This window comes from Eleutherodactylus coqui, chromosome 4, assembly GCF_035609145.1.
Source record: "Eleutherodactylus coqui strain aEleCoq1 chromosome 4, aEleCoq1.hap1, whole genome shotgun sequence".
NCBI lineage: Eukaryota > Metazoa > Chordata > Amphibia > Anura > Eleutherodactylidae > Eleutherodactylus > Eleutherodactylus coqui.
This window is the reverse complement of record NC_089840.1, coordinates 87,083,613-87,104,771: the sequence shown is the minus strand read 5'-3', so window position 1 is coordinate 87,104,771 and position 21,159 is coordinate 87,083,613. Positions and strand designations below refer to the sequence as shown.

At 41.8% G+C, this 21,159-nt stretch overlaps 1 protein-coding gene across 7 annotated transcripts in view; it reads right to left on the bottom strand.

Moving 5' to 3' along the window:
- CDKL5 (cyclin dependent kinase like 5) overlaps positions 1-21,159 on the bottom strand; it is a 289,528-nt gene that overhangs the window by 213,315 nt on the left and 55,054 nt on the right. For 5 of the 7 annotated variants that reach the window (XM_066599823.1, XM_066599831.1, XM_066599828.1 and 2 more), the window contains one exon: positions 9,913-9,953. The gene's annotated coding sequence lies outside the window, so the exon portion shown is untranslated. Of the gene's footprint in view, positions 1-9,912; positions 9,954-17,397; positions 17,416-21,159 lie in introns of those variants that run through there. The other 2 variants (XM_066599826.1, XM_066599824.1) reach the window with 2 other exon arrangements.

Genomic DNA, 21,159 nt, shown 5'->3' with positions numbered 1-21,159 from the left:
CCCCCGCTCCCCCTTCTCACTCCCGCAACTCATCGCTTTTCCCCGCCGGCACCCGAATCTTTAGAGACGAGAGGGCAGGTACTCGCATAAGGCACTATTAACTCGAGTAGTTTGCCTTAGCGAGTACGCTCGCTCATCTCTAATAATTAAGCTTTGCTTATAAAAAGCCAGAAACCCCTTTCAGCCAATAGATGTAATACTGCAATAATCTGAGTAACTACCTTATGCTACCAAGTGGTCACCAATGCTGCTGGTTACAGTCTAGTCCTAAAGACTGATGACTAATGCTGCTACGTAAAGCATTGTTCTTTTGTCTACAACATCAAGCTGACCATGTGATTATATACTGTATGTCTTCCCTGCAAAAACACATATGCATCTTAATGTGTTTGATCATCTACAGAAAACATGTACTGTACATTAAATGTATACAGGAATATGAGGAGACAAGGTCTGATGCATTCCCACTCATGTTCTGTAGAAGACTATTATTCTATTGTGATTGATAAGAGCGGCCTTCAAACGTTGACAAGATATTCTCTGCCACATGATATTTCCAAGCACTTCTATGAGTCACAAATAATAAATCAGTTGAAACAAATTGATAGGAACAAATACATGAATCTTTCAGATGAGATCTGAAACCCTATTTTAATTAATGACTGCACAGCAATTAATGAGGGTATTTCACTTTCTACTGAGAAAGATAATAATGATAGTAGTAGTGATTATATTAAAGTTTCTTAAACGGGTCGTCTAGTTGTAAAATATTGATGGCCTATTCTTAGCATAGGACATCAATAGTAGATCGGTGGAAATCTGGCGCCCAGGACCCTCACTGATCCGCTGTTTCCCAGGCTGATGTGCTTGTGCATTAAACTAATTTCTGTAGGAAGCAGATAGCTCTATTCCCACTTATGCTGGCTGACTTGACATTGCAGCTCACGTTCCCAATGAAATGAATGAGAACTTGAACTGCAATACCCAGCTTGGTCACTACTATGGGGATGGAGGGATCTGCTTTCTGCAGAAATCAGCATAATGTATGAGTGCATCAGCCCAGCGAATAGTTGATTGTTGGGAGTCCTAGATGACAGATCCCTGCGATCTCCTATTGATGGCCTATCCTTGTACTGCATGCCAAAGTTACCATTAATTTTAGTGGGAAGCTGCCCTGCAATAACAAGCCTGGCCACTGCAGTTTGAATTGAGCTATCTGCATCCCGCAGTAATCAGCTCAGTGCACAAGTGCAACAGGTTGGTGATCAGCCAACCAGTGGGAGTCCCAGGCATAATTAACCTTTGTAATGTTTTACTAAGAGAGAAGTATTACACATAGTGTAGACTTTGTAGGGAATACCATACTATATTACCTCTTGCATTGGAACAATAAAACAGAAGAGCATGGAAACATCACTTGGGTGTTCCTCATTGTGTTCTTTTCTGATGCATCAAATAATAATTAATCATACCTGATGATAAGGCTATGATACCCCTTGAGTTTCACCTAAAATGAAAGCCTACTGGGTTCCTGTTAGACCTTTCCTAGAGAAGGCCTTTCCTGATCCTATAAGGCAGAATGATACTTAAGAATTGCAACTATCGATCATGTGCATGATCTCCAAATGTAAAAAGAAGAAAAATGTAACATACCTTTTAGACTTCAAGATACCGTGCCATCTTAATAAATGACCCCATGCAACGCTAGAAAGATGTCCCCTATGATTAGCTTTAGAGACACAACCAGTCGCAGCAGAGAAAGCTGACTTTCCACCGTGTTTAGGAGAGCATATTATCTAACAGATTTCTGCAGCTCAAAATACCAGTGATCCAAATGTGAGCTCATATGAGAAGGCTGCTGCTGGAGCGAGAAGAAGTTCCTCGTCCTACGCTTCTGTTCTCATAGAGGCAACATGGAAAAAAGCGACACTGCAACGAGAACAGGCAGTACTGCAGGCTTATTTGGCAATGTATGCTCTTTACATTATGCATATACTATAGTCATTTTACTTGCAAATGGGATATATACATTTGCAGCTATTTATGCTGTCAGTAGCTCTATTCTGCATTTTAACAATAGAACACAATGTAATGAGAAAAACAATCTCCAGGAGGGAATATGCAGAAAAATGTATGAACATATGTGAGTCTTAGTTATAATTTGCTTAGTATTTATATAGATATCCCTTTTTGCAAAAGAATGAGGCTTAGGCCCCTTTCACATCTGCATTTGGGCTCTATTAGGGCTTTCCATTTCTCTGTTCGATTTTTGGAATAGAGAAACTGAAGTTAAACTGAATTTAAAGGGATCTGTCTACAGACTATACTATTTTCCCGTCCAAAAAAAACTAAACCTAAAGGAATGAAAGCCTTTCTGTTTGCTCCTAATTTTTTTGAAAACCCATTGATACCCATTGAAATCGATGGGTAAAAAAAGAGATCTTTTTTTTTCTTTTTTATTCAGTTTCTCTCCTCCAAAAATTGAGCAGAGAGACAAAGACCCTGAGCTCAGCCCTAATGCAGGTGTGAAAGGGGCCTTATACTACTATATGGCATAACCAAAATCGCTATGATATTTTGCTCTAATGACATGTGCTATTATGTTTTACTATTTGTCCCCCTATATATTCTTACATTACACCATCGTTAGTGCTTAAACTTATGCAAGTTCAGGTTCTAATAAAGGGTTTTCACAGATCTTTCTGAACTTTTTTGCGGGCAGAACTGAGTACATAAGAAAATAAGGCAGACACTAATATAATATGTGCCAATTATGCCCCCACTAAGAGCTGAACCAAACCCACAGCCAAATGTTAACTGTACAGCCTCAAGTATATTCTTGTCACATCACATGCCAGCTTATGTGACAACTGTCCGTGTCCTGGATACAACTGAGAATGTGTACATGGATATGCATGCAGCACAAGAGTCTATGCACTCATCAGCATGGAGAACACATCTTTTGCCTGGTCGGCAACCTTGGCCTTCTATGCTTTATATTGCAGTCTTCCAAACATACACCATCCTCCTATCTCATTTTTCTTACTTTTTTTTTTAAATCTGCCCACAAATGAATACTACAGATACTGCAAATCCAACATTAGTGAGAGGGTAATGTAATTCTCCTAGTCAGAATAAAAATTGGAAGCATAAAATAAAACATATCTAATGCTATATTGATGATAATTACATCTATGGACAAATGCCATATGTGGAAATGGGACTTTATGCGTCTCTGTCAAGATGTCGTAAATAGAGATGAGCGAGCATACTCGTCCGAGCTTGATGCTCGTTCGAGTATTAGGGTGCTCGAGATGCTCGTTACTCGAGACGAGCACCACGCGGTGCTCGTCTCGATTAAACGAGCACTGACCATTGAATTCAATGGAGCCAGCAATACAGCCGGCTCCATTGAAAGCAATGCGCTGCGGGCGATCTCACGATGAATTTTCGGGAAGGGCTTAAATATATAAGCCCTTCCCTGCAATTCATCCAGAATTGTGTAAAAATAAAAAAATATATATATACTCACCTGGTCCCGGAAGACGGAGTTCAGCTGCGGCCAGCTTCAGTTCTCCTGAACTGCTCTCTGTAGTATTCAGCAGCCGGGGATTTAAAATCCCCGCCTGCTGAATGAACTGCCTCTGATTGGTCACAGCCTGACCAATCAGAGGCAGCTCTCACTCACACCCATTCATGAATTCATGAATGGGTGAGTGAGTGCTGCCTCTGATTGGCTCAGCGCTTTTAAATCCCCGGCTGCTGAATACTACAGAGAGCAGTTCAGGAGAACTGAAGCCGGCCGCAGCTGAACTCCGTCTGCCGGGACCAGGTGAGTATATATATTTTTTTTATTTTTACACAATTCTGGATGAATTGCAGGGAAGGGCTTATATATTTAAGCCCTTCCCGAAAATTCATTGTGAGATCGCCCGCAGCACATTGCTTTCAATGGAGCCGGCTGTATTGCCGGCTCCATTGAATTCAATGCGCTGGACAGATCCGGCCCGTTTCTATTTTTTTTTTTACACATTTTAGGATGATTTTCAGGTAAGGGCTTATGTTTTTAAGCCCTTCCCGAAAATTCATCCCGCGCTCGCCGGCAGCCCATTGCTTTCAATGGAGCCGGCTGTATTGCCGGCTCCATTGAATTCAATGGGATAACATTGTTCTGCTCTGCCACAGTTGTTACAGCTGTGGCAGAGGAGAATGATCTTTATGCTGACAGTGCGGGGGGGGGGGGGGGGTCTCACTTTTGCCACTATTGTGGCTTAATAGTGAGACCTCGGAGCCCGAAATGCAGCCCTGCATGTTGCTCCTCTCCTGCCCTACCCATTTCTGTGTTTTTTACATGACTTTGGTGATTTGCTAAGATTTTCACAAATGAAAACCTTAGCGGAGCACCAGTCATATACAAAAATGCTCGAGTCGCCCATTGACTTCAATGGGGTTCGTTACTCGAAACGAACTCTCGAGCATCACTGAAAGTTCGACTCGAGTAACGAGCACTCGAGCATTTTGGTGCTCGCTCATCTCTAGTTGTAAACTAAAGGGAGCAGAGTGCTCCACTGTACTGTATACAGAACCAGGGTGTGGGAGGCTGGAGAGACTGTCTACATCCAGCTGAAAAGACCATTCGATCAGAGAGCTTCTATCCATTTCCTCGTACGGCATCATTTATGCCAGGAGTGTTCTCAGCGGTGTTAATTGGCAAATAAAGGACAAGGCTTTCCTTATGGCACTCAACCCAAACATAGTGCGAACCTGCGCTCCCAAATTGGCTTGCCAAAAACGAAGAAATGAAAAGGTTATAGTGGTTTACAGAAAAAGAAAACAATCCCCAAAATATTATTGTCACAGCTCATTTGCCATGTCAGATTGGGACCGGGGTGATATCACTACACCAGCCACGGCCCAAGTGATCCACGGGCTGGGCATGCTGTGTCCTCTTGGCGCTGGATGGGGACATAAGCATTCTCTGCTGGTGTGTGAATGGACTGGTGAGCTGTGATGCATGTGACCCAGCCAGCCAATCAGCACTCATCTATACAGATTTATTCCGGCTCCTCCTCACCAATTATACTTCTAGTCTGAAGGTGTTTTTGGCTCCTGTCCTGTTCCACTGTCAGATAAGTCTGTTTGATGTTGTAGCATCTTTTTCCTGACTTATTGCAATATCTGCATTAGTATTTAATCTGGTTTATTGCGTGTTGTTTAAAATCTATACCGCATGTCTTGTTACATGTCCTCTACCCAATCTTTTTTTTTCTTTCTTTAAAACTTCATAAAAATTCAGAACTTGACTTGTAATAATGTTGCCATCCAATAGGTGGTGCTGCACCTCCTTCCATGTGCAGGTTGAAGGAGAGATAAGATACATCATAAAACTGTCCTGAGCTCAGTGGACTGATTTAGGATTTATGTCTCAGGTCAATTTGTCTGTTGCTTTAAGTTTTGAGCACAAAATAGTCTCAAATTTCTGTATGTGAACTTTTGTATTTCAATCAAGAAGGGTGTTCTCTCTGCATTTGTATATTATATATATGCCCCATCCAAACCAGTTCTATTTTAGCCTGAAGAAGGATCCATAGACGATCTGAAAGCTTGCTGTAACATCATGTATTTTTGTTAGACATTAAAAGATATATCTACAAGATTACCTAATTTATCTCACTGAGAACAATCACTTTGTTATTTATTATAGCAAGCATTATCCCTGGTTCCAAATAGGGAGAGTAAGGGTCACCCCAGATTCCTGTCGTGGGGTTGCCCTTGTCAGGACGAATGCTCTGCTTTTAGGTAGGGTCTCATCGCATTAGTAGGTCAGGGTCAGATATCCTGTTCCCCCACATATCTTGTATTCTCTGTGTTAGCATACTGCATCCTTTTAGGACAACAAATTACATTCAATCCGGACAAGGTGTTTTGTGTCCTATTCAGACATAGCATACTGTATCTGATTGCTAAGGCCTAAAATACCCTGGTTATTCAAAAGTTAATGAGGTAATCATGTCAACAAACACATAGGGCAGTAGGAAACTCAGTAACAAATTGGGTCAATTAGAGCACTAGTGTAAGCCAATCTAGCCGTATTTTAAATAGAAGTAGACAAGGTGCTATAAAATAGCAATACGTTGCATCTGTTTAGTCATGTGGTTGCTAGAACTCATCTAGGCTGCAGTCACACTTGGTTTTGGTATGATTTTAGATGAGACTGTCTGGATACAGTATACTGCATACATATTCTACTGTAAATACACAGCATTACGTCGTTGTTGCATTGCACTGTTTGTGTTTTAGCATAGCTATTAAAACAATCTATAAAATTCCATTAACATACACAGTTGTTGAATTTTAGAGATTTTTTTCTTTTACATGGGCCGACAGTCTTTTAAATGACTGCATGAGCGCTAATGTCACCGCTAAGGTCGTCAGCGGTCGTGCAGAGGGTTTACACAGAGCAACTTGGCTCGCAGGCTTCTCGTCCGCTTCTCGCTCAGCGCTTTACCTCCTATGGGATGCGCTAAGTGGGGAGCACTTACACGGGACGAGAAGCCAGCAAGGCAACAACTTTTTGAAGCTGACTAAACAACCGTATAATTCACCGTGACAGGAAAATCTAAATTTACTTGAACGCTTTCACAGGTTAGATTCTAAAATATAACTTTTAATGTTTACAAAAATTAAAATATTGAAGGCTAGAGGACAGACAACACAAAAATACAAAAACAAATATGTTAATTCCTGCAAGTGAACCCCTCAAGGTAATTTTACAATTATAAGGTCTAGGTGAGAGTCATCATGTGACTAGAAGGACCCAGTAGTGTATTAAGGTCCCTTCTAGAACACAGACTGATGTATATTAGTCATCAGTTCTTAGACCTTGCATGTAATTGGGGGTAGTGTAATATGCAGTATCTACAGTCAAAATGACTCGACCGGGTTAGTGCCCCAAAAAATAACTCTAATAAAATGAGTACACAGGCAAGAGCGATATTAAATAATTAACCGTTCATGGTTCAAATTGATGTAAATAGCTCATGGTTCATAGTTCTTTGATAAGTGTAAACAACTTATGGTTCATGCAAAAAACGTATGGTTCATGGTTCAATGCGATTCAGTCATTAAATCGGCTCATCAGGAACCTATTGTGAACCTGTTATTTAGTAGCCTCTAATCAGGCAATGTGCCTAAGATGACCGCACTTATAAACAGTGCCGGCCAACTAACCCAATACCCGTATCCGAGTGATTACCCGAATGGATAGTGCAATATGCATAGGGTAACCATACTAGTCTAAGGAACTCGGTAACCTCGTACCCGTATCGGAAAAGTAGGCGTTTTAAGGTGAAGAATACAACAGCCCTGTATCCATACCAATGTTTGCTAGCACCCAAATATTCTCCGCTAACTGACCCTATTGGAAGGCTGGAAGTCTCCTGAGGCTATGTACCCGGACAGATGTCACTAGGATCAGTCCATAGTCCGAGATAGATATGTTCTAGGCTTAATAGTCCTAATAATAATAATAATAATGAAGAACCTGCCTATAATAGCGAAAAAGAGGGGCTATAATAACGCCCAATTAATACTGCATCAAAATAATAAAAAGACAGCACCAAAATAAAATCAAAATGAAACAACAAAGAAATCAGGTAGCATGGCCTCCAGCCTTAGTGGTAGACTGGAGGCATCTGGGCAAGTTATATTTTAGAATCTCACCTGTGAAAGCGACTAAACAACCGTGAACGACAAGTTTTGTGATTATTTGTATTACCAATTAATGATCTCTGGTTAACAATAACAAAGAAAAAGCAAAGCCCCACCCCTGCTTAACTGATAAAAGGTTGATAGTAAAGCAAGTCACTCCTCTGCTTAAGGGCTTAAACACAAAGTCCCGTTCTAGCCCCGTTTTGCGGCTGTGAAAAACATGGCCACAAAATGGGTTAAAGCAAAATCATTGATTTAAATGGTTTTGTTTTGACTATCGGGATTCTCGCGCATGAATACTGCGTGCGAGAAAAGATACGACTTGTCTTATCTTTCTCGCATGTACTAAGGGCATTACCAATCTTTCCACTTTTTTTTTCGAACTCGCGTGCAAAAGCGTAGAGTTTGAATAGTCAAAAATAAACCCTGGTTCATGCGCCAATACACTCCATAGCGGCGAGTGTATTATCGCACGCTGTTTAAGCCCTAAGGCTGTATTTACACAGGCGATTTTCCTACGTGCGTTCTGTCCGACTGCGAAATACACAGAACTTGCACAGGAAAGGAACTTATTGATTTCATTGGGTCGATACACATAAGCAATTTCTCTCTAGGACCAATAGCCTGAAATTGAAAAATCACAGCACGCCACATTATTCTGCTGCAAGAATCGCTTATTATTTTCTATGGGAGTGGGGAAAAAAACGAATCGCACTCCCATGCCATGCAATATGAATGCAAGTGTTATGTGTTTTTCAAGCACAGACAGGAAAAACACAATAAACACGCATATGAAAAACATGCATGGGTAACGCATGTAATCTGATGTAAATCGGGTGTTTTTATCTCAAAAACGCATCATATATGCAAGAAAATCACAGTGAAATCGCAAGTGAAACGGTCAGTTTTTCATTGACGTACATCGCACTCACCCGTGTAAATACAAATATCGTCTGAATCCGGTCAATTGGTGACCTAAATGAGGAACCACACACAATGGATGTCCTACAAGCTATAGTAATAATAATAATAATCTTTATTTGTATAGCGCCAACTTATTCACCACTTTCTATATATTAATGGAGAGTTCAAAGAAACACCACAAGTGTTCAGCCATCTGTTTTCTTAGAACGCCATACAAATACCAGCTAAACACCGAAACAAACGATCCAACTGTCAGAATTAGTTGGTTCCAGAATATATAGTAACACAGATAGGATTTATAATATCGATGTCTCTGGAGCCTCGGTATGGAGTGTATCTGCTATTTGGTACATTATGTTACATAGTTACCGTGTTTCCCCGAAAATAAAACACTGTCTTTTTTTGCCCGAAAAAGGGCACAGTGTCTTATTTTCGGGGGGGCTTTTACTTACCTGGTCCGCGGTGTCCCGATGCCTCCCGATGGTGTCCGGCGGCACGGCGTCCTCCTCGTCTTACAGATGCCTTCTGCTGGTGACGGGGCTTTGAATACCCCACCTCCAGCAAAGCGAGCGCTGTGATTGGCTAAACGAGCGCTGGCAGCCAATCACAGCCGGTGCTCAATGAGCCAATCACAGCCATTCAGTGATGTCATTCACTGAATGGCTGTGATTGGCTCATCGGGCGCCGGCTGTAAGCCCCATCGCCAGCAGAAGGCAGCTGTGAGACGGAGGAGGACACCACCGGGACTGACCGCTGCCGACATCGCCAATGATGACACCGCTGCCGACGACACTGCTGGGACACCGCCGCCGCGGACAACGTGAGTTTTGCTTTTTTTTTTTAAGTGGGGCACCCGAGATAGGTCCGATTTTTGGGGGAGGCCTTATATTTCAAGCCTCCCCCGAAAACTCGATGGGTCTTACTATCAGGGTAGGACCTATTTTCGGGGAAACACGGTAATAATGCCGCAAGCTTTTCTAACTCTTCATGAATTTATTCTGCATCAAATGTACATAAAGAAAATGAATCTGAACTAGATTAAGGCCAGTTTCATATGAACGTATGGCGGCCACATTTATGCATCTGTCAATACGGACTTCCCAGCCTGACCGAAGGTTTTCTGACCCGTGCTCAGAGCATTATACGAAGACCTGCAGTCAGGCCGGGACACTTGTCTGTATTACGGACGCAGAAATGTGGCCGGAATACGTTTGTGTCAAACCGGCCTCAATCTGGTTAGAGGAAGACAGAAGAGAAAATGAAGATCCATCCACTTACCTACTTCAGTGTTGAGCTTTAAAACACCATGTTGGCTGCACCTGTGGATTACAAATAGGATCACTCAGCATTTATATCTCATGGATTGTGGGAGAGAACTATTATAAATTATACAGGAAACAGAAAGGGGTTCCAAAAAGAAACAACAAGGCTCATTCTCAGATCTGAAATCTTTTAGCTGTTTTTGCAAGTGAGAAGCTGAGAAGTTTGGACAACACTTAGGCCTCATGTCCACGGGCATAATACGGCCCGCGCAGATATTTGATGCGGATTTCCACAGCGAATGATCTTTAAATTGTGTTTTTTCGGCTTGCAGGGGATTGTGTATTGCGGATTTTACATGCACGGATGTATGTGGATGCACTGCACTGTGGATTTCACGCGCAGATTTGCTAAATGAATTATGCCCGTGGACATGAAGCCTTTAGGCCTCATGCAGGCCTTAGACATACCGGCTGATTTGATTTGCGGAAGCCGCGTGGAAGATTCGCAAATCAAGCCGCCCATAGGAAGACATGAGCGCCCACAGAGCAGCGAAAAGCATGCGGATGTGATTTTTTTTACCTTGTGTGCGTTGCGGGGAAGAAATCGCAGCATGCTCTATTTTTCTGCGGATCCCGCACGGACGGCTTCGATTGAAGTCAATGGAAGCTGTCCGATCCGCGGCACACCCACAGCTGTCACTGCGGATGTGCCGCGGATACGTGGGAAAACAGAAGATTTAGGGAAAAAAGCACTGTGCATGCGCCGGGCGCGTCTACCGTTGTGCCCAGACACATCTGCCGTGCTGAAGAAAGAAGATCTAGCTGTGACGGAGGAGACTTGCACTGGATCCGGAGAGGTAAAAACCAGTCTTTTAATGCCCATGTCTGCGGGTACAGGGGTATTCCACTGCGTGGTTCAGCAGCAGGCTCCGTGCGTGCCTGTGTCCATAAGGCCTTAAGGCTATGACTGCATGTAGCATCTAGGTGTGGTTTGGCCACTGTGGATTTCAAGAGCATTTTAGCTAAGCCTGTGGTCCATGTTTTGGAGACTATAACACGGAAAGAATATAAATCTATCTATGTATGTATTCACATGACTATTTTTCATGGCTGTTTCCGCCATCCCTTAGAAGAAAAAAAACCATGAAGGTACTATGGGCAATGCTGTGACTGCTAGAGTACAGTAATGATATATGCAGCCCTATAAGAGAACGAAAACTATCCCGATGACCATAACTGTGGTATAATACAGGCATAAATAAGCAGTTCTAGTAAAAGTATAAAACCGCCAGCAATTACAATGCATGTAGCCCCTGCCCAAGCCTTGACATACTATTACAGGCACACTCAAATAGTGGAAGGATGACTGTAACACACACGATATCTGCCGCGATTGGTGAAAACTCTGTTCCCGCCAGGTAACCTGTTTAGTATTGCAGTCAAGCACTGTATATGGGAAAGCACTATGGACAAAGGCCCACAGTTGTCACCCAGCTTCCCTACATGCTGCAATGGCTACCTGCTTATGCAACGACTGAAGAGAATTTTAAACACTCGATTTAGAGGATAAATCAATTATTTATATTTGCAGATTTTTTTATGTTTGCATGTGAAGTGCTCTGTAAATGTGCAGAAAAACAGACTACAGGAAAAATGCATGAGATAAAGATATGAATTTAGGGCAGCAATAGCTTGAGATGTGCTGCGTCCATCCATAATGAGGTTGGAAGAATGGCAGAAGCCCTATAGCATCAGGTCAACGGAAACCAGCAAATAATTCAGCTTATGCTTGAGTTATGTTCGTAGAAGTTTTCAGCTTTGCCTGGATAGAAGATGGTATAGGGGGACTTCTTGATCTTGGAGCTTAAGTAATGACCTTTCCAGTCACATTGAATATGTCAAGCAATGTCAATCAAGTTGGGTATACTGGATTATTACCTCACTTTATTCACAGACGAATCCAATAAGCCTCGTTCCTTGCTTTAGCAAAATATTCTGCGGCTGTTCTGTTTATATGAATGGGGCGCACAGAAGGTCATCTGTTTGCCGTCAAAACAAACCCATTCGGACAAATAAAATTGATGATATTCAGTCCCATAAATTCCTGCCACAAATATGATGTATGTAAATAAACCCTAAAAGGGACTTCGTACTCTCCGAGATATATTCAAGAGCGGCACAAATAAGAAATGACATTGCTTGCATAAAATAAATACTAATGTAGTGAGTTGAAATAGACCAAGATCATGATGGCTCCAGCTGCTGTATATCTAATATGTATATATCTAATATATATATATATATATATATATATATATATACACACATACATACACAGACACATCTTACCCTGATGTGGTGGGGTTGGTTACCAAAAAACATGCCTGCACTTAAGTATGCATTATGTAACTACATGCTATGTTTCACACTCACTCACTCATCATCACTAGTATTGCTTGTTATGATCGGCTGGGCAATAAAATTTGGCCAATTTTGCAAAAATTAGATTGAGTCACGCCAAAAATAATTTTACGGATTAAAAAAAGTAAAACCGGATGCACACGAACGGGTTGGATTCTGGATGCGGGATCCTGCACTGGAATCCGACCCGGTGCCTGGCCGGTGACCCCCCATGCCTGTAGTTTTCTTCTTTCTTCTGTACTGCAGATGGCCCGGCCATTGAGCTGCTGGACATGCGCAGTACAGATTTTTCTGCAACATCGCTAGGCGATGACGTGGAATCTGCAACCTTTACGCAGTGTTAATTGCGGAAGGGCTGCAGGTCGGATGGCTTCTATTACCTTTAATGGAAACCGTCCGAGCAGAATCCACTCAAAAATAGAGCATGAAGCGATTTTTCCTCCGCAGGCAGAAAATCGCGATTGCTCTCCGCTCGAGTGCAGGAAAAACCACTTTTCTAGTGCATGCTATGGGCGGTATTAGTTGCGGAACCTGAAGGATTCCACAATGCAGCCAATTTAAGAGAGTGCATGTGTATTCTTCTATGAATGTGGCTCAGTTGTTAGGACTGTTGCCTTTCAGTGCTTGAGTCCTAGGTTCAAATCCCATCAAGATAACATCTGCATGGACGTTTACCTTGTTCTGATTTGAACCGACAACTCCAGCACTGCAAAGCACAGCAGTAATAACTGAGCCACCACACCTGTCCTTTCTGCAACAGAGGAGGAGAAGAGCAGGAAGAATAAATACAAAGAGAACAGAAAAACCTTATCAGATTTGCAGCTGCAACATCAGTACTGCAAGGCAGCGGTGCTAACAACTGAGCCACAACTCTTCTCTCTTCTACCTTCTCCAGAGGAGGAGAATGTGGAGATGAAGAATAATACACAAAAAGAACATACAAACGCCATGCAGATGTTGTTCATAATCAGCCCTGAACCTAGAACCCCAACGCTACAAGTCAACAGTGCTAGCCACTGAGCCACCAAACTTCTTGATTCTTCACTGGATGAGGAGCAAAAAAAAAAGGAGAAAAACTGGAAGATCTTATTCTCCTTCATCTGCATATTTCTCCTCCTCTTTCTCCTTCCTATACTTCTTCTCCGCCTCCATGTCCAAGGACGACAGGGACTTTTCTTTTTGTTTTTCTCCTCCTCCAGATGAGGAAGACCAACAATGGTGACTTGTTTTTAGCGCTGCTGTCTTGCACCACTGAAGTTCTATGTTCAAATCTGACCAAGGGCAATATCTGGATGGGATTTTTATGTTCTCTTTGTGTTTATTCTTATTGTTCTTCTCCTCCTCTGAAGCAGAACAGAAAAGTATGATGGCTCAGCTGTTAGAGTTGCTAGTTTGTGCTGGAGTTGTATGTTAAACTCTGACCAATGGCAATGTCTGGATTGGGCTTTTTCTGTTCTTTTTGTGTTTATTCTTATTGTTCTTCTCCTCCTCTGAAGCAGAACAGAAAAGTATGATGGCTCAGCTGTTAGAGTTGCTACTTTGTGTTGGAGTTGTATGTTAAACTCTGACCAATGGCAACGTCTGGATTGGGCTTTTTCTGTTCTTTTTGTGTTTATTCTTGTTGTTCTACTCTGACTCTGGAGCAGAAACAGTAAGTGTGGTGGCTCAGTTGTTAATGCTGTTGTTGCTTTGCAGTTCTAGGAGTTCTAGGTTCAAATCTGACCAAGGGAAAGATCTGGATGGGGTTTTTATGTTCGCTTTGTGTTTATTCTTACTGTTATACTTCTCCTCCTCTAGAGCAGAACAGACAAGTGTGGTGGCTCAGTTGTTAGCACTGCTGCTTTGAAGCACCTACACACATACATAAGTGATGCCAATTTTTATTCCCATTGATTTCAATGAGAGACAGCTGTCCCGACTCACGATTAATTGTTGAAAAATCGGGTCGGGTGCTTCCGACCCAAATATTTTAAGAATCAGTCAACACTAATCACCATAGAATCTACAGGGTGAACCACAGAACAGTAGCCCGGCGCCACACTCCTATGAAAGCCGTCTTAAAGAAAATCTGTTTTCGTTGTCCATTGCAACCAATCACAGTGCAGATATCATTTCTTATACTGCAAAGATTCTCTTTCATAGGCGTGTGGTGCCTGGCTAATTTTCCATATCCCAACCAACCCCCCCCCCCCCCCCACTCGAGTACAACAAACTTCATTGGAATGTTGTTTACTGATAAATGTTTTAATTAGCTGAGCTAAGAATAAAAGAAAAGCCCAAACAGGGCATTTTTGAAAAATTCCAACAGTGTCTACAAAAGTAGGCAAATGGGGCAACATACAAAGGGGTCTCCACATTGGTTTGCCGTATTTTGCACATTTGAAGTAGCTGACGCCTTTGCACTATAATTATCCAAGGATGGAGATGTATATTACAGTCACCGTCTTGAATGTATGTGTATATATATATTGAAGTCAACATCCTGAGGCGGGCTAATGTATATATAACTATAATTATGGGCAGACACATTTACAGTTCTGACAACTCACACCTGTGGTGTGGACCCAAACAGCTGAAGAAAATGAAGTATCATTTCTTTAATTTGGGTTTAGTGTGATCTGGGACCTGATGTTCTAGACTAATGGACAGTTAAATAACAAGTATAAAATTCACTTAAAGAGGCCCTGTCTGTTTAGTAAATACTTGCATTCTCCATGTAGTAACAATTTTGGAGCGCCTTTTATAACTGCATTGTGCCATTCCTCTGGTATTCCTCCCAAATGCTTATCAATAAATTGACAGCTGGGTGTTACCATTCCTTTTATCACAGGGGTAGTCTCTTACCTGTACATTGACAATATCAGAACGGATTGGACAGTATCACACAGTGTATGGACACCCCCAGCTGGTAACACCCAATTATTAATTTAATCATAAACCTCAAATAGGAATAATAAAAGAGTCAAGCGCTACAGAGTTCCAAGAAAAGATGCTGCAGAATTGGTACAGGTGTTTTACGGAGAAATACTATTGATGGGCCATCCTCAGGATAGCTCATTAGAAGTGGATCGGCTGGGGTCCATCGCTCGGGACCCAGGCCAATAGGCTGATTGTGTGCCCTTTGGCAGCACCACAACACACAGGGGTATGGAGAGGAAGCGGCTGCTCCAACCCTTGAGTAGTGGCTGGTGCTTGTAACTGCAGGTGTAGCTCCAATTGGTTTAATGAGTACTGCACCTGCACTTACGAGAGCTATCCACTACACAGGGGTCGGAGAAGCAGCTTCCGCTCTGTACCCTGTGTGCTTGATAAAGGCGTCAGTTGACGCAGAAACGCGTTGCTTTTACTATTCTATGTATATGGTTATTTTTTGGGAATAAATTTAGCTTGCTATTAACCGCAGTTTCTAGAAGCTTATTCCCTTATCACTCAAAAGGGTTGGTGGTGTAGTGCAGCTGTAAGAAAAGTTTTTTTCTGATTGTTTTTGTACTACGTTTTCCCCATCTGTTTTTAAGAACGGTTGGGGTACTTTTTTAAGCTGCTGCTCTCCAGGACAGCATCGATGAGTATTATTAGTTACACATATATATGTTTTTCTGGATAATACAAGCGACCCTCCAGCAAAGAAACCTCTGAAAGGTGAACTCGGATTCCTGGTGCAGGCGGGACACAAAAAGTTTTTTGTTGCTCCGCCTGACACCCGGTAAGTAGAATTCCCTATAGTTATTTTCTTTCCCCATGGCTATGGCGCTCTCCCTAATTTGTGTTCATGAGAAAAAAATGAAATAAAAGTCTGTAAATTATAATGTACCCAAAATGATGTCAATGACAACTATAATGCCTTTCAATAGGTGGCACTGTGGAGGATTTATTACATCTCCCTTATTTGCATATTACCCAGAGGAGCGTGCATGGCCATTTGAGTCTCCTTACTTAGTTTATAGTTGCTCTCCCTAAGGAGAAAAGATAGCGTTTCTGACCCCTGAAAACTATAATGTCACTCACAGAAAATCAAGCCATCATTCGACTTTGTTGTTGAAAGGAAAAAAAAAAGAGATATGGCTGTTGAAAAAAAGGTCAAAGAAGAAACAAAAATTTGTTTGGTGCTGAAGGCCCAAAATAGGCTGGTCTTCACGGGGTTGTCCATTTTGGAGAATACCGTTTCTTAAAAGGTTCTTCTAACAATTAACTAATCATGAAGTATTGGACTCCTGGCCTGGCCCCAGCAATGAGATGTAAAATGCGTGGTAACCAGAAAGTAAACAATCCCCCGCAGCTCCAACATTGGGAAGATAATGCATTACGAATTCCTCAGAGTATATCAATGGGCTGTCCATTCACAGATATGAAAGACTCTCCAAGGCAAGAGGTGCTTTTTGTAGGCATCCCCTGCTCTAGTCCTGAAGGGGGGACTTCCCCAGAATAGGGTATGTGAATATGGGTTTTCTATCCCATACAATCACTTGTCAGACACTTAATGAAATTGCAAAAAAGTCCAACGAGAAGATCAGATTTCTGATGACCATGAAAAGGGTGTTAGAGATGCAGAATAGCTAGTACTAGTCTACTACTACTTAAGAAAAAGGGCGAAGGGTTTGATTTTCTTTATTCTTATTTCTGCCATTGCTTGTTTGTTTTTTAAAATCTGGTCTCCAACAAGACTTTTTGGAACAGTGTAAGTATGCTACCACACAGCCAGGATTATACATTTTAGGTCAACTTTGAACATGTTTACTGGAGACAAAAGTCACATAGCGTGAATACATCGGGCACTCAAGCTTTCTAGCACAGTTTAGCACTAGAGTGGAATTAATCTTGCCATGCTTGCCTAAGAGCAGATGTCTGAACAGAGTTGTTAACATGTGTCTGCCTATAATCAGAGCCTGGATGCCTTTAAAATAGCATCTGCTTGCAAATTGGATGTAGAGGAATTGAAGTTTAGTAATGCGTTATTTGTATCTGTGCCAATGCTACTGTATTTGTGGACGCATCCATTGTTATCATCAGATAAAGGGGTTTTCCGGTTATTTACTATTGATGGCCTATTCTCAATGGGAGAGAACCTTTCTATTACACTTACGTTTCCAACCCTGATGACGATGTATGACCCCGCTGCACTGACAGCTTGCCGAAGGATTAGTTGCTTGGCGGGGATTCCAGGAGGAGAATCCCTACAGATTAACTATTGATGACCTGTCCTGAGGAGTAAACAGTAATGTTCTGAAAATGGCTATAAATCAGATTATCAACAGTTTTCTGGTGCAAATTATGTGTTGCGACACATTTATCATGTGTTTTTAAACACTTTCTGGAAGTTTTCCTGACTTGTCTGAAAAAGGACATGGCCTAAACTATGCCAAGAATTGTACAAAATTGCAGCAAATTGTGCCCAATTTTTGGCATAAATTACGCCAGCTAATAGGTTTTTTATCTTAGACTATGGAGTCTTCAAATTCGACACATTTATCATGCAGTGATAAATACGGCATATTTTAAGACTGTCTAACCTAAGTCTGTGTGGTCTAACTTTTAGACAGTATTATTAAATAAGCCTCACAGAAATTTTTTTTAAGGATTTCAACGGAAAACATGTTATGCTTTTAGCAACCCAACAGTGTAATGTAATGTTTACGCCTGGACAACACCTTTAGGCCTCATGTCCACGGGCACGCACGGATCCCACTGCTCAATTCCGCAGCGGAATCCAGCCGTGCCCGCAGACATGGACAGGAAAAGACTTTTTTTTACTTGTCCAGATCCAGCGCGGGTCTCCTCCGTGCCAGACGGATCTTCTTTCTTCAGCACGGCGGATGCATCCAGGCGCGCCAGCGACGTGCCGGATGCATGCGCAGTGCAATTTATTTTTTAATCTCCTGCTTTCCCGCACATCCGCGACACGTCCACAGTGACAGCTGCGGCTGTGCAGCGGATCGGATGGCTTCAATGGAAGCCAGACTGCGTAATCCGCAATAAAAATACGGAGAGAGCTGTGATTTTTTCCCGCGTGTGCAATAGGCACGCCAGGGGAAAAAAATCACAACCGCATGCTTTAAATTGTTTTGCGGATGTTAATGCATCCCTATGGGCAGCTTGGTTTGTGGATCTCCTACGCGGGTGCAGCGCAAATCAAGCCCACCCATGGACATTGGGCCTTAATAAAGGGAATGTGTCAATTTTTAGTTATTTCTTTTTCTAATTTTGTCATTAAAAATCCTAATATCTTGCAGTATTCGCTGTGGCTATTAGGAGTTCTTTTATTTGGCTCAATTTGAGGCAGATAACAAGCATTCATTGACAATATCAATGCCTTTACAGGGGGCCGATGCAGATGGCAGTGGGGGACAAACATTCGTTAATATGATCATTCATCCCCATACATGTTCATCCATCATTGTTAGCAGTACATTTGTATATTTCCTGTTTCACGTGAAATGTGCTGTAGGCAACAATAACTTATAGTGCTGTATAAAAGATGCGATCATCCGGCAAAGTATTTGGTTGTTTGTTAGCTGATCACTGGCATCGTAACACAGGAAATTGATTGCATGACTGAACATGTAGATAAACGCTCGTTCCCACTCATTGGCCATACAAAGTGGCCTTAAAGGGAATATCACACGAAAAATATTGTTTATAGTTAAATCCAGCCCTTAGGGCGCCCACCCACTGGCGTTTGCGATTTTCGTGCGTGAAAAACGCAGCGTTTTCGCGGCATTTTTCCCGCGTTTTCCGTGCGTTTTTCGCGGCGTTTTTTGCCGCGTTTTCGCGGCTTTTCCATTAATTTCCATTGACTTTCATGGGTGCATTAGGAGAAAAATAAGGACACATATGCAACTGACAGTTCCTATGTTAAAAATCACAACGCAACGCAAAAAAAACCGCCAGTGGACAGGAGTACATTCAATTCTAATTGCTCTTGAGAAAAAACGCAAAACGCAAAGAAAAAAAAATCGCCAGTGGGTGGGCGCCCTTAATTCTAAACATTTTTTGCAAATACACTTTCTAAGCATTTTTCTCTAACCTAGATGTTCCAGGTCTAATATTAGGTCACCGCCACTTGCTATTTTTTTAAGAGCCTTTCTGTGTCTGGTCCACCTTTGAAAAAAATGTTCCAAGATTGTCACACCTACACAGTCCTACTTCTGTGCAGTAATGCTGTCTCATCCTCTTATGATTTGTTCAGCATCTCCTCTGACATCAGAGAAGATGCTGCAACTTCAGAAGTGGCCGCTCACCACACCAGGGATCCCTCCACAAACCATGAGAGGAGCAAGACTGAGCAGATAGAACAATTACTGAGGAGGACACAGAATAGAGACGATAGGTGGAACTATTCTAACATTAGTGCAGGAATATCAAGGGATATAAGTAATTTTAAATAAGTGTCATATAAAAGTGGAAGAGTGTATCAAGTAGGGAATCACAAGGCTCTGTCCTGGGCCCAGTGTTGTCATAAATAATCTGGAGGAGGAGGAAATTGATGTGAAACTGATAAAATTTGCAGATGACACAAAGGTACGAGAGATAGCTAACACTACAGAAGAGAGAGTATTCAAAAGGATCTAGAAAAGCTTGAACAGTGGGCAGCGACTAACAGAATGGTATTTACCAAGGAGAAATGCAGAGTCCTACATCTGGGCAAGAAAAATGAAAAAAGCACATACAGAATGGGAGGAATTGGGCATACTAATAGATCAGAGACTGAACATGAGTCAACAATGTGATGCAGCAGCCAAAAAAGGCAAACACAATTCTGGGATGTATTAGAAGAAGCATAGAGTCTAGATCACATGAGGTAATTATCCCCCTCTACTCTTCCTTAGTCAGACTTAATCTGGAATACTGTGTGTAGTTCTGGGCACCCTACTTTAAAAAAGACATGGACAAACTGGAGCAAGTTCAGAGAAGAGTTACCAAGATGGTGAACGATCTGCAAATCATGTACTATGAGGAACGGTTAAAGGATCTGGGAATGTTTAGCTTGCAAAAAAGAAGGCTGAGAGGAGACTTAATAGCTGTCTACAAATATCTGAAGGGCTGTCACAGTGCAGAGGGATCAACCCTATTCTCATTTGTACAAGGAAAGACTAGAAGCAATGGGATGAAACTGAAAGGCAGGAGGAACAAATTAGATAGTAGACAGTGAGGGTGATCAATGAGTGGAACAGGTTACCATGGGAGGTGGTGAGTTCTCCTTCAATGGAAGTATTTAAACAAACCCTGGACAAATATCTGTCTGGGATGATTTAGTGAATCCTGCACTGAGCAAGGGATTGGAGCAGATGACCCTGGAGGTCCCTTGCAACTCTACTATTCCATGAGTCTATGATATAAGGGTAGACTAGATGGACCATATAGGCTTTTTCTGCAATCAATTTTCTCTGTTTCTGTGTTTATACAAAAAATGATAATATTTGAATGCTGTATTTAATTATAAATAATATTTTTCATGGGACAACCCCTTTAAGGTTAATAATAATCAGACACTTTCTGTTCTGTACGTAGAACTTTTCAGCAGTCATCTAATTATCATTGCAGGCAGGGTTACAATGAAACGTAACACCTATATATAGAAAACATAACATCCACCATTCACAGTAGATAATGTCACATCTCACCTCCTCCTCCCTGTACAATGACCTCTGCACAGGTCACAAGGCATGCCCATAACACTCTCCTATAGAAGTCAATGAGTCCCTTCCAGTCTATTTTTCCTATGGCCAATAAGGCTGCTGTACTGAACAAGAAGCGCCAGACTATTATAAGTCTTAGTGGCCAGTGTGAAAACTGCAAAGATATTTGGATTTTTTTAATATACATAGTGACATGAAAAATAAAAAAA